This window comes from Triturus cristatus, chromosome 4_1 (genome assembly GCF_964204655.1).
Source record: "Triturus cristatus chromosome 4_1, aTriCri1.1, whole genome shotgun sequence".
NCBI lineage: Eukaryota > Metazoa > Chordata > Amphibia > Caudata > Salamandridae > Triturus > Triturus cristatus.
Genome location: NC_140585.1, coordinates 436846183 through 436870143, shown reverse-complemented (window position 1 = coordinate 436870143; position 23961 = coordinate 436846183). Strand labels below are relative to the sequence as shown.

Sequence of the window (23961 nt, the reverse complement as noted above, 5' to 3'; positions counted from 1 at the left end):
CCAGTTCAATTAGCAGAAATCTTTCTTGGAGACTACCCAGGCACTCTCCAGGCAGAGGCTCTCAAAACAACTGAGGCAGGCAGTACACAAGGCTCCTTAAGAGAACAGACATCCAGATAGTAGAAACTGTCTTGTCTGAAGCACATATAGTAGCGCACTTCTTCCCCAGACAATGTGCCTACGTAGATATGTAGCAGGTGAACAGAAGCTGAAGGCACAAGACAGGACTAGAAGAGTGCTGACGTTGGTGAATGCCAGGCTTACAGTACAAATCGTAGACGTTAGTAAGCAGGCTTAAAGAGCGGAACAGCACAGGACACAGCATTGGGAGGCTTGAAAATCATCAGGCTTACCCTCACTGAAGGCACAGCACTTCCCCAGACGTCAGTAGGCTTACCCTCACTGAAGGCACAGCACAAATAGAAGTAGGCTTTCTCCGAAACTTAGAGATGGACTCAGGAGAGTAGACAGCCTTAAGTAGATGAATAGCTCTTTAAGTAGGACTTCCCCAGGAACACAAACAACTGGTAGACCGCTGTGGGTGACCAATGGGAGGTCACTGGTGGGCTCAAGGATGCCAGTTGAAGGTAGAAGCTTAGTTTGAGGAACTGAAGAGTCCGTACATGAAGTTGCTTGAAGTTTTAAAGGGTGACATACGCAGGTTCTTATGAAGATCGTCGCCAAAAATGGTAGTGATCAAGTCACGCAGGTAGTTGTAGTTCAGAGAAGTTTTATTCAGGATTGTTACAAGATGATAAAGAGACCCCACCAGGAGCAGACATCAAGCTGCTCAGCCCACTCAACTGTGTCTTCTCAGACTGAATCATAACATTCTAAACAGCATTATCAAAGTAACATTCCATTGGTGGTAAATAGCATTGCATTTACTAAAGTCAGGATATAACACTCGGGCACTCTGGACTCGGGCTCTGAACTGACCAGCAGGTCATCCATGCTGTCCTCGGGCTCGGTGTCCTTGTCGCCCAAACTGGGGCCCGGCAAGGATGTGAACATCGAGCTCCAGAGCATCCAGCGCCTGGTGAGCGTGCTGGAGCCCAAGGACAGAGCCCACAGCAGCTCCCTCTGAGCAGCCAGTCTGTGCCAACCTCTCACCCGGGAAGAGAGGCTCGCGGGAAACTCTGCTGTGTCACCCCTCCATGCCCACCATCCACCCAGGACGACGGGCCTCCTGGGCAACTGTGCTCGCATCAGCCCTCCGTGCCAACCACTCATCCAGGAAGAGGTATTACCTACAAAGAGGAGATGTAATGGGAACAGTGTCGCCCAATTCTAACTCCCAACCAAGCTCCTTCACCCAGGAAGAGGGGCACATGGGCAACTGTGTTTGCATTACTCCTCCATGCCAATCTATCATCCTGGAAGGTGGGCACCTGGGCAAGTGTGCTTGCATTACTCCTCCGTGCCAAGCTCTCGCACAGGGAGAGACACCTGGAAAACTGTTGTCGACTCTACCGCTTAATTCCAACCTCTCACCCTGGCAGAGCTGCGTACGGGCCTCACTGTCAACCTCACACTAAGAACAGGTCACCCCGGACCAATTGAAGCCCAGAGTTCAAATAAGTGGACACGAGCAGCGAGCCCTCTTTCCAGAAGCACTTTGTTTCCCCTGTATTAAGAGCTTGGCTCACTTCTCTTACCCCAAAAATGTGTCTGTGTCTGTTTAGAGGTATGCTGATGCCACAGAGCTAATGTCAGTAGTCCCTGAGTGGAAAGGAAGCCATCCCCGCCCTCCCACATGAGAGGCCACAAGGGCCGTGATGCTGGGGATGTGGAGCGGCCTGTGCTGTGGAGTAGGTCTGGGTCATATTAACCGTGTGGTGCAGATAGGTGCCTTGGCAACATGTGAACACACACACACGCTCACGCACGCACACACACTTCAACTACTCACCAAGGGGGGGCCACTAAAATATAGCAGGCTACCTGGGTGCCCTTCTGAGGCCAGAAAAGGATGTAAAGATACACTCTGTGGTGTTCAGTTTCCACTGATCACTTCAAATTGACGTACCACTTTTCTACCTGCCAGGCAGCTTAAACCACATACCTCATGAAACACACACACACCTTCCATGTTGTGAAGAATACACGCCTCTGACCCAGGATGGTATTACACAGCCTTCCCGTGCCCCTTTGTGAGGTCCCTTCTGTTCACTCCGATGTGTCTGCTGGAGTTCTTGAAGCACACAGTACGTGTACAATTACTGCCACAGACATGGCGGAGGCCGCAGTAGACCATGTAAACACCCGTGTTGCACTGCTGGCGCATGGGGCCTGGTGCAACGAGGCATGTGTCACGCCACTGACCGGATATTATAAAATATTCATCTTAGTGGTCATCGATTTGAGCATAAATTAATGGGTGTGCGCCTGTACACCTTTAAAGCCACACCTTCAGCAAGGTATACAACAGACACGGGTGACTTCGAGAAACACTTTTCTTTTCAAAGCTGCTAACTCCATTCTCTTTCAACAAACCTAATTTATGCCTACGCATATGTGCAGAATATGTTAAGTCATGGGACACCTGCATGAAAATAAAATACAAATAGCAGGCAATTTATTCACCATTTACTGGTGTTCGACGTATGAAGGCGCTGAAACAGCCCATATAGCTCCTAGAAGAGAAACGGTGCATATAATTAATTTGGGCGCGCTACGAACCCCACTCTTGAGCCTAGTTTAAGAGACGCTTTGTCTTTCTATAGCATGGTGATGTTCTGAGAGCCTCTGTGTGGCCTATGCATGTTGCAGGGTGGCTGATTTCTTTTCTCAGTACTTGTCTCAGGCCCTGGGAACATACTCCCTGTCCCGTTTCTACTCTCTTCTCATCAACTTTTTCTCAGTTTCCAGCTTCACCCAACAAGTGACATTAGAAATGTTGAAAACAAAAAGTGAAGAGTCTTTTTGGGGCGGCACCCTGGTATATTTGCAGAAGCTTTTCATTTTTTCCACATTTCTCTTAGTGTATTGCAAGAACAAGATTTTAAAACACGCACGAAAACAGCGGTTCTAATAAAAACAACGTATTTATTGTAATTATTTGATGTCTACTGTAAATACGTGAATTATTAACACTTGGACATACACTTTCATTTATTGATCTTGTAAATATCTGTAAATGAGGTTCCTGCTGTTTCTTTCCCCTCAGTCATTTTCATTTCCAACGCATTCATCGTAGACCGCTGCAGGGAAGGGAGGCCACCACTTGCTTGTCGGGGGCGGGGCTGATTCTAGTGTGTGTTCAGTCCCCACAACCCAACAGTTAAGTCACTGCAGAAAGAAAACCCTGCCGACCAGCGCCACCCGTGGCTGTCTGGCTAAGTCAACAGGGCCCCCGTCCATCTGGAATTATGAAACAGCAACGAGACAAGGGACAGGAAGAAAAGTGGGCTGCTCCCTTTTTGGGAAATGAGTCTTTCTGGTGTTGTTCTTTGTGTTGTTTTCTGTTTTGAGTTGTTGCAGAGGATCATAACCGGGTGAGGCAGGAGGTTTGAGCTGGCAAAAAATAAATGCAACATGAAGGTATATGTTATGTTTTAAAAAATGTTGAAAAATCTCATTTTCATGTATATATATTTTTTTCGTCAACGTCGCTGAGTTTCAATACATTTTTATTGAAATATATCTGAATTGTGCTATTGAATATTTTCTTGGTGCTTTGGATTTTTGATGTCGTGGTCACCGTCGTTTATTTTTATTTTTTTAATGATACACCCATTAACTGGCTAAGGCCCCAGACAAACGTGCATTTGGATGAAATACCAAAGTGACCGGGACGAGAAGCAGTGTGTTCCCCCCAACACTCGAAACAATAGCAAAATATATAATTCATCAATTCGGAGGCAGTGGCGGAGCTTACAAAGGTATCACCGTTTATGCTTCGAAACGCCGCAAATAAACAGATTTAAAATAGTGCATTTTGGAAATTGTGTTTTTTTAGACCATTCCATGATAGTAGAAGAATTCGGACATATTTAGAAAGTTCCGAAATAATGGAAAAAAATAACATTAGTGTTAGGGCTGTCTTTTTTAACGAAATGTCCATTGCCTCACCTACAATATAGATCTAGATTTCCGCACTGTATATCGAAAATGTTCTAAATTATACATTTCCGCATGAGATTATTTTTGGGGTTCTCTGTGAACAGGTGACAGTGAAAAAAAAAAAAACTTTTCTAAAAGCCGTCTGTGTTTCAGGAAGTTGTCGGTGCTTTCCACGGCCGACGCTTTTGGGATGGCGTCGATACAGTAACACCGCCGTATATTGTTCTAAAAAAAGCATTTACAATCTGAAATGCTCTTGCAAAATGGAATCGATTTTATTATTCACCCTCCAATCTATGCTCCTTGATGTGGGTTTTAATCCTTATTTCATAGGTTTGTCGTGGTTTTTTCCCGGAAAGCTGGCACACACTTCGATGGACCGTGATACACTATTCTGGTAGCATAAATATCTAACGACAGTTCAAGTTAAAAGGGCAGCACCACCGGGGTAGAGTTTATATCTCTGCAGGCTTGGAGAGGGCGTTACTTAAGAGATGAGAATGTCAGACAGGACTCTGTTCAGTTAAACACCGGCGAAAACACAGCTCTCCCGAAAAGAACGTCAGTCATTCTTCCGAGTTGGAAATCCATTCCGCGGGCCGTGCCCAGCTAGGTGAGCACAGGCCTGCAGAAATCACAGTGACCCGGAAACTTTGGAGGTAACATCCCTTACAAGACCAAGAAGCACCTGAAATGTCATTCAGCCACACAGACAGGCACCCGCAGACTCACCCAAAGCAAAAAAGGCTGGGCGGCTGCCATCAGTGCGTCCATCAAAGCGGAAGAGCCGCAATGGGGGGCTTGGGGGTGGCATTCAAAAAATGTCCGCCACCGGGCAGCTTCGGGCATTTGGTTGTGCCCAGAGCAGGCACGTGCAGGCAAGGCGCCTGCTTTAGTAGGGGGCGTTTTCAAATGCCGCGTTCTAATTGATGCCAGTTGGGGGTCCTGAAGTGAGGTAGGTAGACAGCACGCTCATTTTTTGCCCCTCCTGTGGTATTTATTTTGCTTTGGGAGGTTTTCTTGTTTAATTAACCCCTTCCCCGCTCATGACGGAGCCGCTCCGTCATGAGCCACGGTTGCCGTGTGCTCATGACGGAGCGGTTCCATCATGCCGCGGCCGTTGGCGGCCGCTCCGCCTACGCGGCGCTGTTTTTCCCCGCCTGTGCGGGGGGACAACGCAACTGGGCGGAGTCATGACGGAACCGCTCCGTCATGAGCACAGCTCAACCGTGGCTCATGACGGAGTGGCTCCGTCATGAGCACAGCGCCACCGCGCTGCCCCCCCGCACCCCCCAGCGCTGCGGCGGAATTCCCGCCGCAGCGAAGGGGTTAAGCATGTCAGAAGCTGCTGATAAAGTGAGGGAGGTACTGAGAGTGTTGTGCCAGGCAGGGAGGGAAGGTTTATTGGCCCCTGGTGTTTTAAGTCAAGCTTGGACCTGTTTACCTCTTAAAAAGAGGGCTTCCTCGGAAGGGGTGTCTGCTGCAGTGATTGTCTGAAAATTGTCAGACAGTTCCCCTGAGGTGGTGCCTGAGAGGATTAATAATTCACTAAGTAAAATGTCTAGAGAGACTCCCTTGCTTATTCTATACAGCAGCCAGCTCCTCCTGTTGTGGTGAAATGTAGAGCGAGGGCTCGCACACGCTCAGTCAGAGGCAGAGGAGCTACGAAGCCAACCTCTCTTAAAGGGATATCCAAGATTTCTGAAGGTGTTGACTTCGCTAACAGTGAGGCGTTGACGCCATCTAATGGCGAAATTCAGTTAAGCAATTCTGGTGATGTTATGAATTAATTTTCTGAAGAAGTGTCTACTAGTCGTGACATTCCTATCTTTGGGACAATACTGTTATTATCTAAGGTTGGGGTCTCCGCTTCTTGCGAGAGGCTGCTTTCCCCTGTCATCTCTTCTGATACTGGTAATTTCATCGGCGAATGGTTAATGTTTACCAAAAGTTGTCCCTTCAAAGGTTGGTACAAGTAGCGTTCCTGTTGTTTTTTCTGGTTTAGGATCCTTGAACTTCCCTGTTAGTGAGATGAATAGGGCTAGTGGTTCAACCTCTGATGTTGGTGGCACAGATGTTAGCTCTGTTAGGGCAGCTAGTGAGCCTCCTGGAGCGGGTAGGTGGGTTTGAACTGAAGGGAAGGATAAAGGCAGTCTTGCAGTACCTGGCAAATTTCAATAACCCCACATGTCTGCAAGTAGTGGCAACTTGCAGGCCAGCGCTATGTCAAAGCTGCAGAAGGGCATCAGGTGCAGCGCACTGCCATTGAGCAGGTTTCCAGCAGCTTGCTCACCTTTTCACACTCAAGTAAAAATTGCTGAAGCAATTTTCCCAACTCCATTACCTGATTATAGGCTACCTCAGTTCAAAAAAGCAGTAAACTGGAGGCGTTTTGATGGTGGTGTGGGGGATGGGGCTCAGCCTTCATCTAGTGGGGCGGCACAGGGGTTGCATGATAAGAATGAAGATGACTTATCCAAATTAAAGGAGGGTGAGATTGCTAGTCAAGAGAACCTTTCTAACAACCGTTTTCTTTCCAAACAGGTGGGGCTTGTGAATCAGATTTCTCGAGCTAATGTTTTGCAGATGCAAGAATCTGAGAGAAGTTGGAAGCAGCTAGAGCGGTTTTCCAAGGCACCTGACGGAGTAAATACAGGAAGACGTGCAGCACTGGACAAGCCCCTTCAAGCAGGTGAGCAAGTCACTGACACTCATTCTCAATCCAATGTTAGAAAACGTAAAGCGGTCACAGTTCCTGGAAAAGCCACGGATGCTAAGGTTTGTTGTCATTGTGTCATCTACAAGGTTGCAGGAGTGGGTATCCCCTAAGACAGATACAGTTCCAGACAAGGCACCTGGCTCAATTTCTCAGGGGGAAAATGACATCAAGGACAAAACCACAAGTTTAAAAAGGTTGACCTGTACGGGGATGTCCATGCAATTAGGTTCACATCTCAATAAGCAAACTAAAGATAAGATTTGGAACAGGGAATTTGTAGATGTTTTTAAGTTGCTACATAGAGAGCTCCAATCCAAGGAAGGTTCCAGGGAGGAAGCATGGGAGCTAGCGAAAAGACCCAGGGTTCCCACTAACATTGATTCCTGGACCTCAGCCTTTCTGATTTTTGCAAGCGTTTACTGTGAAACGTTTCTGGACCATTCGGTCTCAATTTTCAAATACTTGGTTACAATTAGAAAGGCTCAGGCAGAATTTGGAGGTTTTGCATGGCTACATTACGACAAGGAGTTCAGAGCTCATCTGGTGTTAGTTGCAAAAAAACCTTGGGTGAAGTGAACAACAAGTAATAGATACAGTGGATGTATCCCCAGAGGCCACCTCCTACATTACATACCACCAGAGGGCTGGCTGATACCCCTTGGCCCTTTCTTAACCAACACACTCTGGGAGGGGTGGGCTCATTGGCTAAACCCGCAGCTTTTGCCACAGGAGCCTGTTGGAATTTTAACAGGGGTTTATGTCAAATCTGTGCATGCAAATACAGGCACGAATGTTCAAAATGTGGTGGCAAACACGCAGTGTTGCAATGTTTTAGCGAACAAACCTCCAGCTTTCCTACCGGTCAAGGCAAAGGAAGAGGCGCCCTTTTCCAGCCTCCTTTCAAAGACGGTTACACCAATTGATATTCCCAACCTATGTCATTGGCTCAGGTTTTACCCTCTCAGGGAGAAAGCTTTAAGATTGGAGTGGGGGTTTAAGGAGGGTTCCAAACTAGGTTATCAAGGTCCTAGGCAACGCAGGTTTGCGCAAAATTTAAAATCTGCCAAGCAATTCCCACAAGTAATTGCTAACAAGTTCAACTCTGAAATTGCCGAAGGTAGGATAGCCGGCCCTTTCTTTTCTTGGCCCCTTCCCAATCTTATTGTTTTTTTCTTTAGGAGTGGTTCTCAAGAAGATGCAGGGAGAATTCTCTATGATTCAACACCTGTCCTGGCCTCAAGGATTGTCTGTAAACGATTTCATAGCCAAAGAAGACACTGTAGTGCAATTCGCTTCAGTGGACGTAGCTCTGGATCTGGTTAAAAAGGCCGGCTCAGGAGCAGCGTTAGACAAGTGCGATATAAAATCAGCTTTTAGGTTGCTCCCAGTCCATCCCCAAGACTTTGAGTTACTGGGTATACATTTCCAAGGGCATTTCTTGACAAAGTGTTACCTATGTGGTGTGCAGTCTCCTGTCAACTGTTTGAAGATTTTAGCTGTTTCTTACAATGGCTTTTCTCATTCAGGTCAGTTACATGCAAGTGTCTCATTATTTGGACGATTTTTTTTTTGTCTGTAAAAAGGGCTCACAGCAGTGCAGCAAGGCACTCCAATTTTTCCAAACAGTGATGCAAGAATTAGGCATGCCGTTGGCAACAGAGAAGGCAGAGGAGCCAGAGACATGTCTAATATTTCTAGGTATAGAAATAGATACAGTTAAAATGGAAGCCAGGTTACCGATTGTAAAAGTGCAGGAAATTGTACAGTTGCTGGATCATGCTAAGGTGTCACAAAAACAGACTCTATTTGAGATGCAACCCCTAGTAGGGCATCTGAACTTTGCCTGCAGAGTAGTAAAGGCCAGGAGATCTTCTTGCATGAAGTTGGGTTTTGCCATGGCTGCTGTGTCATTACCGCATCACAGGGTCAGAGTATCTCTTTACATGAGATCAGATTTCGAGGTCTTGTTGATGTTCCTGCAAAGCTTCAATGGTGTTCCTATCAGATCTGTTGACGAACATTTTGTGTGCTCCATACAGATTGTTTCTGATGTTTCAGGAGTTAATGGTTTTGGACTTTTTTGGGATGGAAAATGGGCACTGAGCCATGGCCTCGGCACTGGGTCATTGAGAAATGCAGCATCGCATTCTTTGAATTTTTTCCCTTGATAGTAGCACTGTCAGTATGGGGCAAGTTCTTAGCTAATACATCTGTGCTTTTTCATGTTGACAACAGAACTGTAGTTGATCTGGCCAGTGGTCAGAGAGCAAAAGAAAAATGCCTGCTTCAATTGTTGCAGAGTTTCATGCTGAGTTGCTTAATGTTGAATATAACGTTTAGAGTTAAGCATATTCCTGGTCTGGACAATAATATACCAGATGCGTTATCTTGTTCTCAGTGGCAGAGATTCTGTGGTTTGCCACCCACAGCAGATCCAGAAAAGACTCCAATTCCTCAGGATCTATGGTTGCTAGCGGACTGAAGCTAAGGATGTTGGTGGAACATTCTCTTGCTATCAGCACACGCTTAGCTTACAGAAGGGCATGGGTGGAATTTCTACAGTCAGGTGCGGCTTATCGTAACAATGATCACACAGGCTCTTTGCTACGTAATGATGACATACTGCGTTTTGTTCTGAGCAACATTGATAAAAATATAGCTGCCACCAGTATTGCGGAGAAGCTTTCAGGCAGCTCTTTCTATGGAAAATGTCTTTGGGCTTATGACCCCTCTTTAGGCGAGTTAGGAAGAATAATTTCACTAGGTTGGTCTAAGGTAAAGAAACGCAGAACAATACTGCTCAAGCCTATATATCTTTTGACTTATTGGAGGGAATTATACCAACGTTACCCACATATTGTTATTCCAAGTTTGAAGTTGCACTTTTTAAACTCTGCATATTATGGTTATTCTTTGGGGCGTTTAGGGTATCTGAACTTCTAGGAAAATCGTTTATTCAAGGTCTAAGATATTCCAATGTGTCAACCTTGTCCGATTCACTACGAATCCATTTAGAGTCATCCAAAACCGACCAGAGATGTAAAGGGGCTACTGTAGTGTTGCGGAAACTTAGCGGTCCGCTATGCCCATGGTTTGCCTGGTTACAATTTCAAGAGTTTGCCTGTTACCCTAATAACAACTTTATTTTTCAGCACCAGGATGGATCTGCACTAACCGCTTCCCAGCTTTTAGTGGTACTGAGAAAATCTTTGCTTGTATTGGGGTTCAATCCTTTAGATTTTGGAACCCATTTCTCTCTACTGCAGCTGCGCCGACTAGGCCGTTGGTCATCAAATTGTTGTTTAAAATATGTTAGAGATTTGGCTGAATTTTAAGAATCCATTTAGTTCTTGCTAATATTTATCTCTTTCTAGGTCCCCACATATCTTCACCGGCATCCATGGCGAATGTATGGATGGTAGGACACTCTTTTGTCAGATTGGTGGCCAAACAAGCTGACAGAAGCCACTATGGTTCAAATTTGAGTTTTAGTTTTGAGGACAAGGACATTTTATGGTTTCTTAAGAGTGGGATGAGGTGGGGTCAGCTGTTGCACAGTTTAAATGAAATGGCTTCTTATAAGCCTTTACCTAAGGTGTTATTGCTTCATTTAGGGGAAAATGACTTAGTACAGATTCCAAGCTGACTTAGCCAAAATCGTGCTTTCTTGGTCCAACACAAAAATCATATTTACCGTACTTGTACCAAGGCGGGTTTGGAGGGGAGCTGAAAAATGTTCTGCCATCGACAGGGCCCAGCGTAAATTTAACAGAGAACTACACCAGTTTTGCATCATCAACGATATTAGCTGGCTGTCACACACTGACATTGGAAAAGACGATTTTCAAACTTTCAGACCGGATGGGATCCATTTGTCCTTCATTGCAAATGATTTGTATATTGTAAGTATCAAAGATAAATTGTCTTACATTTTGGGACTGCATCCATGGGGTTGAAGGATTGCATAAGCGGTTTTCCTTCTTATTTGGGGAAATTGTATGATATTAAAGAGCATTTGTTTCTCACACAATATGATTTACAGATTTTAATTAAGATTGCTATTGCACAATATTTGGTTATTATTTATCTCCAAGCACAATAAAAAGGGAGGGGTGGGGGGGACAGGTTAACACCGTTACAGGGTTTTTTCCTGGTGGCAGATTGGGACGGGATTGAGGCAGGCAGGAAGGGTTGGAGCAAGCAGAATAGCTTAGGACAGAAGTGAAACAGAGATAAGGGGTTGGGGTCGAGGTTCCAGGTGGGGCGAATTGGGGATCTATTTGGGGGAAAAATTCATGGGGGAAATCTTTTGGGGGATCGATATGGGGGAACTTTCATTGGGGGATTGATATGGGGATTTTTCATGGGAGATCAAGGAGGGTTGGCGAGGGCGGGGTTTTCTTGAAAGTCATTGATTACATTATGATTCTGTTTTGTTGCTGCTGAACTAAAAGCGACCTTTTAACCTCCATCAGTTGCCCGATTGTCTTTTGCCGAAGCTTAATGTGTTTAATAGGAATATCAAACTGCATGCTGTAAATGCTGATATGTGCTTTAGCCATAAAGTTGAGCATTGCATTTAACCAGCCTTCCCCAAGTAATGTGTTTTTTAAGCGCATGCAGAGAATTGTGAAATCATGTAATTTAGGGGCAGGGCTCTTGTGTTAGGTTGTAAGTAGAATCTGAGCATGAGTTTAGTCGCCATCTTTGAATGGGAAGTTCGGGCACCCCTTTCTTGCTTTTGTGTACTTTAGGTATGCCTACCAAGTGTTCTGTTTCCACTGTCCCTCTCTCTCTTTAAATATATAGATATATAAATAACACACCACGGGACTTTCGAAAACAATCTCAATGCCTCAGACATTCCATTCTCTAGAATCACTTTTTCCCTACTTATATAAGGCCTAGTTATTGTGATTTTATGCCGCTCCACAAATTTAACCCTCGTGATCTAGTTATGTTTACAATATTCTCTTTGGCCACACTGGCAATAGTAATTGTATTTATATAGTGCTTTCTACCCCTGGCGAGGCGTATAGCGCTTTTAGGCAAGTAGTCTGCTACTCTGTAACCCAAATAGGGTTAGCAGTGCGGATCTAACACAATGATCCATGTGTGTGTGTATACACACACACACACACACACATATATATTACCTACTGGCAGTCGCCAGTAGGGAGTTATAGGTAGGACCTAGTTTCCATAGGAAAAGCGTTTTTTGATTTGCTAACAACTTCGGCGCCGTTTGACGAATCTTCGCAAAATTCTCCAGAAAAAAAGGTTCAACTAGATCAGCTCCTATCCTATAAGTTTGGGGGTGATTCGTCAAGCGGGGGCCAAGAAAAAAGGGGGGTCCCAAAAAGCGTTTTTCATGTGTTAATTTCCATAGGAAACTTTAGCCAAGGCTACAGCCCGAACTGCTGAATGGAATTACACCAAATTTGGCAAAAAGGTAGTCCTTGGTTCAGAAAGCGACCTTTTTTTAAATGGTCTAAATCCGTTCAGTAGTTCCTGAGAAATTAAAATAAGAAAAATGTATATATCTGAGCACCAAGGAGGAGTCGCAACCCCTCCCAGGCACGAGCTCCACTCTGATTGGCTGCCAACACTCCAAACCAGGAGGAGTTGGCAGCCATCTTGTGACTCGGTATAACTGAGTCAGAGGATGAAGTCCACCAACCCATACAGCCCTTCACAGATGCACTCTTGAACCCATACACCCAGTGAATCAAACACTCAAACATCTATGCACACAACTCCCACCCACCCACACACACACTCAGGCACCCATACAAATAGGTACAAAAGGGGGTGCTGATGGACGGAGCATCAGAACCAATCAAACACTCACACCCAGTCAACAGATCTGCCACCCCAGTTCAGACATGGCCATATGCAAATCAGTCTGACCCTGTGCCTCATGGGAACAGTCCAGCCCGAACTGCCAAGCCATGTCTTCCCTGGACTGCAAAAAAGCTTCCTAGGACCGGTTTCTGGCATTTCAGCCGTCTTCAGCCAGGCTTGCTTGAATCCAGTGGCAAAGTGACTCACGTCTGAGCATACCCTGCTTTGTTCGCCATAAGTTGGCAGGGTATGCTCAGACATGAGTCCCATGCTCACTTTGCCACTGGATTCAAGCAAAGCCTGGCTGAAGACGGCTGAAATGCCAGAAACCGGTCCTAGGAAGCTTGTTTCCGGTCCAGGGAAGGCATGGCTTGGCAGTTCGGGCTGGACTGTTCCCATGAGGCACAGGGTCAGACTGATTTGCATATGGCCATGTCTGAACTGGGGTGGCAGAGTGGGCTAAAGAACGGTGATGGATCAAACCCAGATCTGTTGACTGGGTGTGAGTGTTTGATTGGTTCTGATGCTCCGTCCATCACCACTCCCTTTTGTACCGCTTTGTTCACCATAAGTTGGCACGGTATGCTCAGACGTGAGTTCCTTGCTCACTTTGCCACTGGATTCAACAAGCCTGGCTGAAGACGGCTGAAATGCCAGAAACCGGTCCTAGGAAGCTTGTTTCCGGTCCAGGGAAGGCATGGCTTGGCAGTTCGGGCTGGACTGTTCCCATGAGGCACAGGGTCAGACTGATTTGCATATGGCCATGTCTAAACTGGGGTGGCAGAGTGGGCCAAAGAACGGTGATGGATCAAACCCAGATCTGTTGACTGGGTGTGAGTGTTTGATTGGTTCTGATGCTCCGTCCATCACCACCCCCTTTTGTACCGCTTTGTTCGCCATAAGTTGGCAGGGTATGCTCAGACGTGAGTCCCTTGCTCACTTTGCCACTGGATTCAAGCAAGCCTGGCTGAAGATGGCTGAAATGCCAGAAACCGGTCCTAGGAAGCTTGTTTCCGGTCCAGGGAAGGCATGGCTTGGCAGTTCGGGTTGGACTGTTCCCATGAGACACAGGGTCAGACTGATTTGCATATGGCCATGTCTGAACTGGGGTTGCAGAGTGGGCTAAAGAACGGTGATGGATCAAACCCAGATCTGTTGACTGGGTGTGAGTGTTTGATTGGTTCTGATGCTCCGTCCATCACCACCCCATTTTGTACCGCTTTGTTCGCCATAAGTTGGCAGGGTATGCTCAGACGTGAGTCCCTTGCTCACTTTGCCACTGGATTCAAGCAAGCCTGGCTGAAGACGGCTGAAATGCCAGAAACCGGTCCTAGGAAGCTTGTTTCCGGTCCAGGGAAGACATGGCTTGGCAGTTCGGGCTGGACTGTTCCCATGAGGCACAGGGTCAGACTTATTTGCATATGGCCATGTCTGAACTGGGGTGGCAGAGTGGGCTAAAGAACGGTGATGGATTAAACCCAGATTAGTTGACTGGGTGTGAGTGCTGACAATGTTCAACACTCCGTCCATCATTTCCTTTGGTTTTGACCCATACAAATACTCGGACAATCAACCGTTAACCCATATAGACACTCATGTAGCTACTGACCAACCCATGCAGCAGCCTATAAAACAACAGACAGACTGATACAGACATTCATACAGTTTAGTCACTAACCCATGTGTTAGACTTGGCACCTTGGCTTGAGTTTTCCTTCCACTTTTTTTGCTGATGTGCCTCATGTGTTTTGTTGGTGTTATCTGCTCAAGGGCACTGTGCCACTGCTAATCAGTGCCACAGTGCAAGTGCTCCCTTTTGTAAAATGTATACATTGATTGGTGTCCATGTTTGGCTTATTTGGTTTACTATCAGCCCCTAGTAAAGTGCACCAGGAGTGCCAGGGCTTGTAAATACAAATGCTGCTGGTGGGCTTGCAGCACTGGTTGTGCCACCCACAAAAGCGGCCTAGTAAAATGTGTCTAAGGTCTGCCACTGCAGAAACTGCGCGCAGTCTGGTACTGTCGCGCTGACTGCGCAAGTGCACCCACTTGCCAGTCCCTAAACCTTCCCTTAACTACATATTAGTCACCCCTCTGGTAGGCCCAAGGGCAGGGTGCATTGTAGGTATAAGGTAGGACATGCCCTGATGTGTGTGGCATGTCCTAATAGTGAATTACAGCCATTTTCGTTTTTCACTATTGAAGGCTACCTGCTCTCCATAGGCTAGAATGGGAGGCTGGAGTTACTACACGCTGTAATCCCAGTGGTCTCATAGAGCATGTTAGAAAGTTAAGTTTAGTATGCCTGAACTCAGAATAATAAAATACTTATTTTAGTAAAGTTTGTTTTAATATCCTGTGTTTGTAAATACTACTTTTAGAAAGTTAGTATTTACTGACCTGGCCATTTCAGTCCGCCTCTGCCTTGTGTGTGTGTGTGTGTGCTGCCTAGTTTCAGTCGGGAGCAGGGCTGGGGAATTCCAGGAGACAGGCTGGATGCCAGGTGGTGGGTAGAGAGATTACACCAGGATGGGTGGGAGGAGTACACCTGAATAGACCTGTGCTCTGCCACCACAATGCCGGCTCCGCCCCCTGTAGAGCGGCTGATGTCTCTGCCCTGCTGCTGAAAGGAAAGAGCAGAGTCCCCACAACAAAGTGCTCCAAAACCGGACTGAGCCAGGCCCAGGCCCCCTGGCGACAAAGAACAAAAGAATTGCTGTATAAAAGAAGGAGCCCTGCTCCCAAGAAATTAGATCAGATCCTGCTGAAACAAGAAGAACCTCTGCCTGAGGAGAAGGAACTGGGAAAGCTGTAAGGAGGAATACTGTCCCTGACCTGGGGGATTGGCCTGCAGTGGTTGCCTTGCTGCTGGAAGGAGAGGAGGAAAAGACTACAAAGACTTTTATTTCAACTTGTGCTTGAAGATCTCCAAGGGCTTGAACTGAGTTTGCCCCCGGAACGAAGTCCCAGGACCAGTGGACTTCATCCCCAGCTCCCCAAAGTCTTTTGGAAGTGCCTGCTGCTGTTGTTGGGCCTTCTGAGGGACTGCGTGTCGCAAGGAGCTGGAAGCGCGACGCAAGGGAGAGAAGCGTGCCGCCGTCAGAGCTGTTGCCGTCGCATCTCGCAGAGAGTGTCGCCGCGGCAGCATCGCATCGAGCGGAAGCTTCTCGCATCATCCGGAAGTGTCTCGCAACGCCGAAGAAGCGTTTCACCATCGCAGCCATCGTAGCTGTCGCATTGCACCGCATCGAGAGAAGAGTCTCGCATCGAGGAGGAAGCGTGTCGCCATCGCAGCCATCGTAGTTGTCGCATTGCACCGCATCCAGAAAAGCGCCTCGCATCCACGGAGAAGCGTGCCGCCGTCGGAGCCGCTGTTGTCGCATCTCGCAGAAGGGGTGTCGCCGCTGCAGCATCACATCGAGCGGAAGCGCCTCGCAACGTCGGAGAAGAGTGCCGCTGCCAAGGCCGCTGTTGTCGCATCTCGTCAAGGGTGACGCCGCTGTAGCTGACGCATCGAGTCGAGCCTTCTCGCAACATCGGAGAAGCGTAACGCATCTGGAAGATCCCGTCTTTATTTCTTTTGCACCAAGAACTTCAACGCAACTGCATCGCTGCAACACTTACATTGCCCTGCGTGTCGCATCTAAGGTACATTGACTTAAAGTGTCTCATTTAAGAACTTAAAAGAAACTAAGCAATCTTCTACCAACTAAGCAACCGTATTGTGTATTTTTAATCGTTTAATGGTCTTGTGATAATCCTATATAAAGATTCCTTATTTTTAATATAAATACCTGTGTGGTGTCCATTTGTAGTGTTGTCACTTGGTTACTGTATGTGTTCACAAATGCTTAACCTATAACGCTCTGAGATAAGCCTTGTCTGCTCGCGCCAAGCTACCTAGAGGGTGAGCAAGGGGTTGTTTTAGTAGTGTAACCCCTTACCCTGACTAGAGGAAAGGTTCCCTGCTTGTCACAGGTACCTACCTGTCCCAACCAGAGAACCCGGATTCTAACATTGGTGGTCAGCGGTGAGGATTCTGGACTTGCATTTGTGACTCATGTACAGTAATTGGTGAACACTACTTTGTGAGTGCAGACCTTAAACGCAACCAATACTTGTTGGTAGATTTTTTTGGGGACTGTCTATTTTTGAGCACTGCCAAGCTTTACCATGGTGGAAAAAGCAGCATCCATAGTCTCTGTTGATACCGAACTCGTATGGGAAGAAGAGGAAATGGGTAATTACACTGCCAAGCAGCTAAAGTTCTTTTGCCAGACGTTTAATGTTTCTACAACTGGATGTAAAAACAAGGCACAGCTCTACAAGGCGCTGAGGGCCTGGGTATAAGCAAGGAAAGCCACTGAGGATGAGAGTGCAGATGAACAACTGGTTGGGCCAGTGGGCTCAGAAGGAAGGAGAAGCCCTTCCTCTGCTGGTAGCAGTGTTTCTAGGAAAAGTATATCTCCCGAGGAGCTGGCAGACAGACAGGTCACCAGGAATCATGAGATAACATTGGTAAAGCTGAAAGTAAAAAGCCAATTGGAGCTAGAAAGCAAGAAACTGGCCCTGGAAGAAAAGAAAATGGCTCTTGAGGAAAGAAAGATTCAGATGGAGCATGACGCAAGAATGAGGGAGTTGGCAATAAAGGAGAAAAGTTTGGAAAACCCTTCCTCTGGTGGCAGCGCAACGCGGTGCAGGTAGAGTCAAGGGTGTACATGCCAAAAGATGTAGTTAAGGAATACTTCAAGAATGATGACATAGGGCAATGGTTCAAGGCCTATGGGGTAGCCATGTCTTCCCACCGGGTCCCTGAGAGAGATTGGGGAGCGGGGTTGTGGGGACGGTTCCTCAGTGAGGGGCGGGGCACACTTTTAGATTTGCCCTCTGACATGTACAATTCTTACCCCCACATGAAGGAAGCTTTAATGAACAGATATGGGCTCACTCCTGAATTATATAGACAGAGGTTCAGGGGGTGTACCAAGATTGCAGGGAGTACGTATGTGGAGTATTTAACCTTTTTCTGCAGAGCACTGGATGGCTGGGTGAAGGGTAGCAAAGTGGATGATTACCAAGGTCTCTTTGATTTAATTGCATGGGAGCACTTGTCGCTTAATTGTTTTCCTGAGCTACGCCAACACCTGATAGATTGCAAGCTGACTAACCCTAGGAAGCTTGCTGAAGAGGCGGACCGCTGGGTCAGCACCAGGGTCCACAAGGGTCAAGTGGGAGACTCCGCCAAGTGTGGGCAGGGTCCCCAGCAGAAGAGTGGGGGGGACAGGGGAAAACAGAAAGGGTTTCCAAAAGGCCCCATAAGTAATACCCAAGGGAACCAGCAGAAAGGTTCTCAGCCTCCCCCACCCCCGAAGCCAACAGGGGCCCCAACAGGTAAACCTGTTCCCAAGGGGCCCCCTCAATGTTATAAATGTGGTGAACTAGGTCACTTTGCCAGTGATCCCAAGTGTCGCCAGTATGTGAAACCAGCACCCACTGGTGCTCTACCGAAGCAAGTGGCTACAGTGGCCTTTGGGGAGGAGGTAGAAGTCCCAGGTGGGTGGGACCCCGTCCAGCTGACCTTAGTCTCACTAGGAGACAGTGAGATGGTCCCTAACGCCGACTTGCCCTCCAACACTAAGAAATATGGGCAAGTGGTGACCGTCAATGGGACGAAGGTAGAGGCTCTTAGAGACACAGGCGCCAGTGTGATTGCAGTGCGGCAGCACCTGGTATCTCAAGAGCAGGTTGTACCCCATGCCTATTGTCGGGTTGTCAATGCTGACAACACAGAGAAGGCATTGTCCAATGGCTCAAGTTCCCTTTGAGTGGGGGGGGGGGTCTCTGGTACTCTGCAAGTCGCTGTGAGAACTGCCATGCCTGTAGACTGTCTCCTAGGGAATGATTTGGAGAGCTCCCCTTGGGAAAAGGTAGAGAAGACAGCTCACCTGCGGATGGTGGGTTTACCTGATTGGGCGTGCGTGACCACCCGGTCAATGGCAGCCAGTAGGGGTGTTGAAGGGACCCTGGAGCCTGAGGGAGAGGCCCAGGAACCGGCCTTAGGGAGAGGGCGCAGGAGGCGCGGGAAATCGGCCCCTAAAGTTCCCACGGCCCAGGAGGAAGCAGACCTTGAGGGGGATGCCCTGGAGCCTACCGGGGAACAGATAGCCGAACTGGGGGACCTGCCTGAGCTGACCCATTGGCAGCAAGAAGGAGGCCCCATCAGGGAGGAATTCTGCAGGGAGCAGAAGGAGTGCCCCTCTCTAGTGGGTATGCGGCAGCAGGCTGCAGCCCAGGCCAATGGTGATCAGTCCGGTACTCACTTAATCTACTGGGAGAACGACCTCCTGTACTCAGAGCCTATGGTTGCTGAACCTGGGTCAGCCCGTGCGCTGGTGGTACCCCAGAAGTTCAGAGCCTTCTTACTGGGGCTGGCTCACGATGTACCATTAGCAGGGCATTTGGGGCAGGACAAGACCTTCGAAAGGCTTGTCACCCACTTTTATTGGCCTCAAATGTGCAGGAGTTCAGACACTCACTGCAGGACATGCCAGACTTGCCAGGCAAGTGGTAAGAGTGGAAGGAAGCTAAAGGCTCCACTCCAACCTTTCCCTGTGGTCAGTTCCCCCATCCAGCGAATGGGGATTGACATTGTGAGGCCACTGGACCCCAAGACAGCCATGGGCAACAGGTTTATCCTGGTCTTGGTGGACCATGCCACCCGGTACCCTGAAGCCATCCCTCTGAGGACAGTGACGGCCCCCGTGGTGGGACGGGCACTGATGGGAATTTTCTCACGAGTAGGATTCCCTCTAGAGGTGGTGTCTGACAGGGGAACCAATTTCATATCGAAATATATGAAATCCCTTTGGCAAGAGTGTGGTGTGACATACAAGTTCACCACCCCTTACCATCCCCAAGGAAACGGGTTGGTTGAGAGATTCAACCGAACCCTAAAGGGCATGATTATGGGTCTTGAGGAACCCATGGGTGTAAGTGGGACGTCCTCTTACCATGCCTTCTCTTTGCGTACCGTGAGGTGCCACAGAAGTCTCTGGGGTTCAGTCCCTTTGAGCTTCTGTATGGCCACCCAGTACGAGGACCTCTTAGTCTGGTCAAGGAAGGCTGGGAGCAATCTCCCAGGAAACCTCCCCAGAATGTATATAGTTACATGCTGGCCTTTCGGAACCAGACTAGGCGTTTCAGGCAACTTGCTGAGGCAAATCTGGAAGCCAGCCAGGAGGAAATGAAGCGGTGGTACGACCAGAACGCCACTCTGGTTGAGCTTCAACCTGGTCAAAAAGTATGCGTCCTGGCCCCTGTGGAGCCTTGTGCACTCCAGGACAAGTGGACAGGACCCTTTGAGATTGTGGAGCGCAAGAGTTCTGTCACCTACTTGGTGGACTTGCAGTCTCCCAGGATCCCCTTGAGGGTCCTCCATGTCAATCGACTGAAGCCCCACTTGGAGAGGTCCGAAGTGGGCATGCTCTTGGCCACAGATGATGGAACGGAGGAGGAGTCTGAGCCTCTTCCTGACCTCCTGGTAGCCTCAGAACAAGACGCGTCAGTGGATGGAGTTAACCTCTCACCCACCCTGACCCCTGAGCAACAGGATGACTGCCGCCAGCTGCTGGGGCAGTGTCCTGACCTGTTCCCCCTGGTTCCTGGTGTCACAGATTGGTGCATCCATGATGTGGACACAGGAGACAGCTTGCCTGTGAAGCATAAGGCTTACAGGGTAACTGACAGGGTCAGAGCCTGCATCAAAGAGGAGGTCTCAAAGATGCTTGCGCTAGGGGTGGTTGAGTCCTCCAGCAGTCCTTGGGCCAGCCCAGCGGTATTGGTCCCAAAGGCTGCAGCGCCGGGTGCCACACCCGAACTCCGGTTCTGTGTGGACTACAGAGGACTCAATTCAGTCACGAAGACTGACGCGCACCCCATCCCCAGAGCTGATGAGCTCATCGATCGGTTAGGGGCTGCACGGTACCTCAGCACATTTGATTTAACGTCTGGGTACTGGCAGATCGCCTTGACTGATGGGGCCAAAGAGAGGTCCGCATTCTCCACACCAGATGGGCATTTCCAGTTCCGGGTTATGCCATTTGGGATGAAGAATGCCCCTGCCACCTTCCAGAGGTTGGTCAACCAGGTGTTGGCTGGGCTGACCGAGTTCAGCGCCGCCTACCTGGATGACATCGCAGTGTTCAGTGGCACATGGAAAGAACACCTGCAACATCTCTGGGAAGTGTTGATGGCACTGCGCAAGGCAGGCCTCACGATCAAGGCAAGCAAGTGTCAGATCGGGCAGGGTTCTGTGGTGTACTTGGGACACCAAGTAGGGAGCGGCCAGGTGGCGCCTCTACAACCCAAGATTGAAACCATCCTGGCTTGGGAGCCCCCAAAGACCCAGACAGAGGTGAGGGCCTTTTTAGGACTCACATGGTACTACAGGAGGTTTGTTAAGGGGTATGGCAGCATTGTTGCCCCCTTGACAGAGCTGACTTTGAAGAAGCAGCCCAGAAAAGTGATGTGGACTGACACCTGTCAGAAGGCTTTTGACACCCTGAAAACTGCCATGTGCACGGCGCCCGTGCTCTTGGCTCCTGACTTCTCCAAAGAATTCCTAGTGCAGACAGACGCATCAGAGCATGGTGTAGGGTCTGTTCTCTTACAGATGACTGAGGAGGGCTGGGACCAACCTGTAGCCTTCATTAGTAGGAGGTTACTTCCACTGGAACAAAGGTGGAGTGCAATTGAGCGAGAAACATTTGCTGTGGTCTGGGCGCTGAAGAAGCTAAGACCCTACTTGTTTGGGTCTCACTTCCGGGTTCAGACCAACCACAGGCCCCTCAGATGGTTGATGCAAATGAGGGGTGAGAACCCAAAACTGTTGAGGTGGTCCATCTCCCTACAGGGTATGGAGTTTACGGTGGAGCACCGCCCTGGCACAGATCACGCCAATGCTGACGGTCTGTCCAGGTTTTTCCGCCTTAGTGAAGAGGAACTCCCTGGGGTAGGGTAGTTCCCCCCACATTTCAGCTGGAGGGGACACGTGTTAGACCTGGCACCTTGGCGTGAGTTTCCCTTCCACTTTTTATGCTGATGTAACTCATGTGTTTTGTTGGTGTTAGCTGCTCAAGGGCACTGTGCCACTTCTAATCAGTGCCACAGTGCAAGTGCTCTCTTTTGTAAAATGTATACATTGATTGGTGTCCATGTTTGGCTTATTTGGTTTACTATCAGCCCCTAGTAAAGTGCACCAGGAGTGCCAGGGCTTGTAAATACAAATGCTGCTGGTGGGCTTGCAGCACTGGTTGTGCCACCCACAAAAGCGGCCTAGTAAAATGTGTCTAAGGTCTGCCACTGCAGAACCTGCGCGCAGTCTGGTACTGTCGCGCTGACTGCGCAAGTGCACCCACTTGCCAGTCCCTAAACCTTCCCTTAACTACATATTAGTCACCCCTCTGGTAGGCCCATGGGCAGGGTGCATTGTAGGTATAAGGTAGGACATGCCCTGATGTGTGTGGCATGTCCTAATAGTGAATTACAGCCATTTTCGTTTTTCACTATTGAAGGCTACCTGCTCTCCATAGGCCAGAATGGGCTACTGGAGTTACTACACGCTGTAATCCCAGTGGACTCATAGAGCATGGTAGAAAGTCAAGTTTAGTATGCCTGAACTCAGAAAAATAAAATACTTCTTTTAGTAAACTTTATTTTAATATCCTGTGTTTGTAAATACTACTTTTAGAAATTTAGTATTTACTGACCTGGCCATGTCAGTCTGCCTCTGCTTTGTGTGTGTGTGTGCTGCCTAGTTTCAGTGGGGAGCAGGGATGGGGAATTCCAGGAGACAGGCTGGCTGCCAGGTGGTGGGTAGAGAGATAACACCAGGATGGGTGGGAGGAGTACACCTTGACTCTGAATAGACCGAGTCGAGCCTTCTCGCAACATCCGAGAAGCGTAACGCATCTGGAAGATCCCGTCTTTATTTCTTTTGCACCAAGAACTTCAACGCAACTGCATCGCTGCAACACTTTCGTTGCCCTGCGTGTCGCATCTAAGGTACATTGACTTAAAGTGTTGCATTTAAGAACTTAAGAGAAACTAAGCAATCTTCTACCAACTAAGCAACCGTATTGTGTATTTTTAATCGTTTAATGGTCTTGTGATAATCCTATATATTCCTTATTTTTAATATAAATACCTGTGTGGTGTCCATTTGTAGTGTTGTCACTTGGTTACTGTATGTGTTCACAAATACTTAACCTATAACACTCTGAGATAAGCCTTGTCTGCTCGCGCCAAGCTACCTAGAGGGTGAGCAAGGGGTTGTTTTAGTAGTGTAACCCCTTACCCTGACTAGAGGAAAGGTTCCCTGTTTGTCACAAGTACCTAGCTGTGCCAACCAGAGAACCCGGATTCTAACACCATGCATAATCACTCACTTAAACAGTCACTCACACACCTACTAAATCTTCCATCCAGACACTTATACACCTCATTCGTCAATACACCTTGGCATATATATGTAATACATATTTAAACTTTGAAGAAACACACATTCACTGGATGATGTCATTAGTGATGTCATCAGTGATGTCATTTGAGATGTCATCAGTGATGTCATTAGTGATGTCACTGACCATGTCATGAATGATGTAATATGTGAAGTCATTAGCAGTGCATTGCAGGGGCGCGAGTTATAGTTAGCTGAACTAACTATAACGGCAGAATTTCTCTTGTTTTGTACGAGTGAAATGTCCAACTAACTATAACGTGCCTGAAACCTATGTTTTTTTCAGTGAATATAGATATATATATATATATATATATATATATATGTTTCCAAAAGCGGCCCGCTTTCAGGTTCCTGGGCGCTCGTTAGGCGGTGCGTTCAAGGTACGACAGAGCCAAGTCGTTACGTATTCCTCCTTTGTCCCCACCGGGATTCCTCGCGCACTCACGAGACCAGAGGCAGGTGTGCAGTGAATCAGTTATCTTTTTATTTCATAATCAGCAAGCCAATGCTCCTGTAAACAACTCTACGCGTTTCGGTTTCCCTGAAACCTTGCTCACGAGTTTTAACAGTTTTCAAACTGCATTTTTTTCTCTTTATAGACAAACACCAAAAAAACAAAAAACACCCATGTGATACATCGTGTCACTTCCTGTGCTATCCAACTAAGCATTATGGTACATGTAGTTCGTTGTAATTTTTCCGTAATAGAGGTCACATTATAATCTCATGTTGACAATCTCAATACATCTAAAGGATTAATCCATAGCAATCTTTCCATTACAATCATTGATACAATTGCAAGAGGAGAACGACA

The 23961-nt window shown here is 47.8% G+C and overlaps 1 pseudogene; it reads left to right on the top strand.

The window, feature by feature from the left end:
- LOC146855086 (T-box transcription factor TBX3-like) overlaps nt 1–1087 on the top strand; it is a 46260-nt pseudogene extending 45173 nt beyond the window's left edge.
- Nucleotides 1088–23961: the final 22874 nt, after the last annotated feature.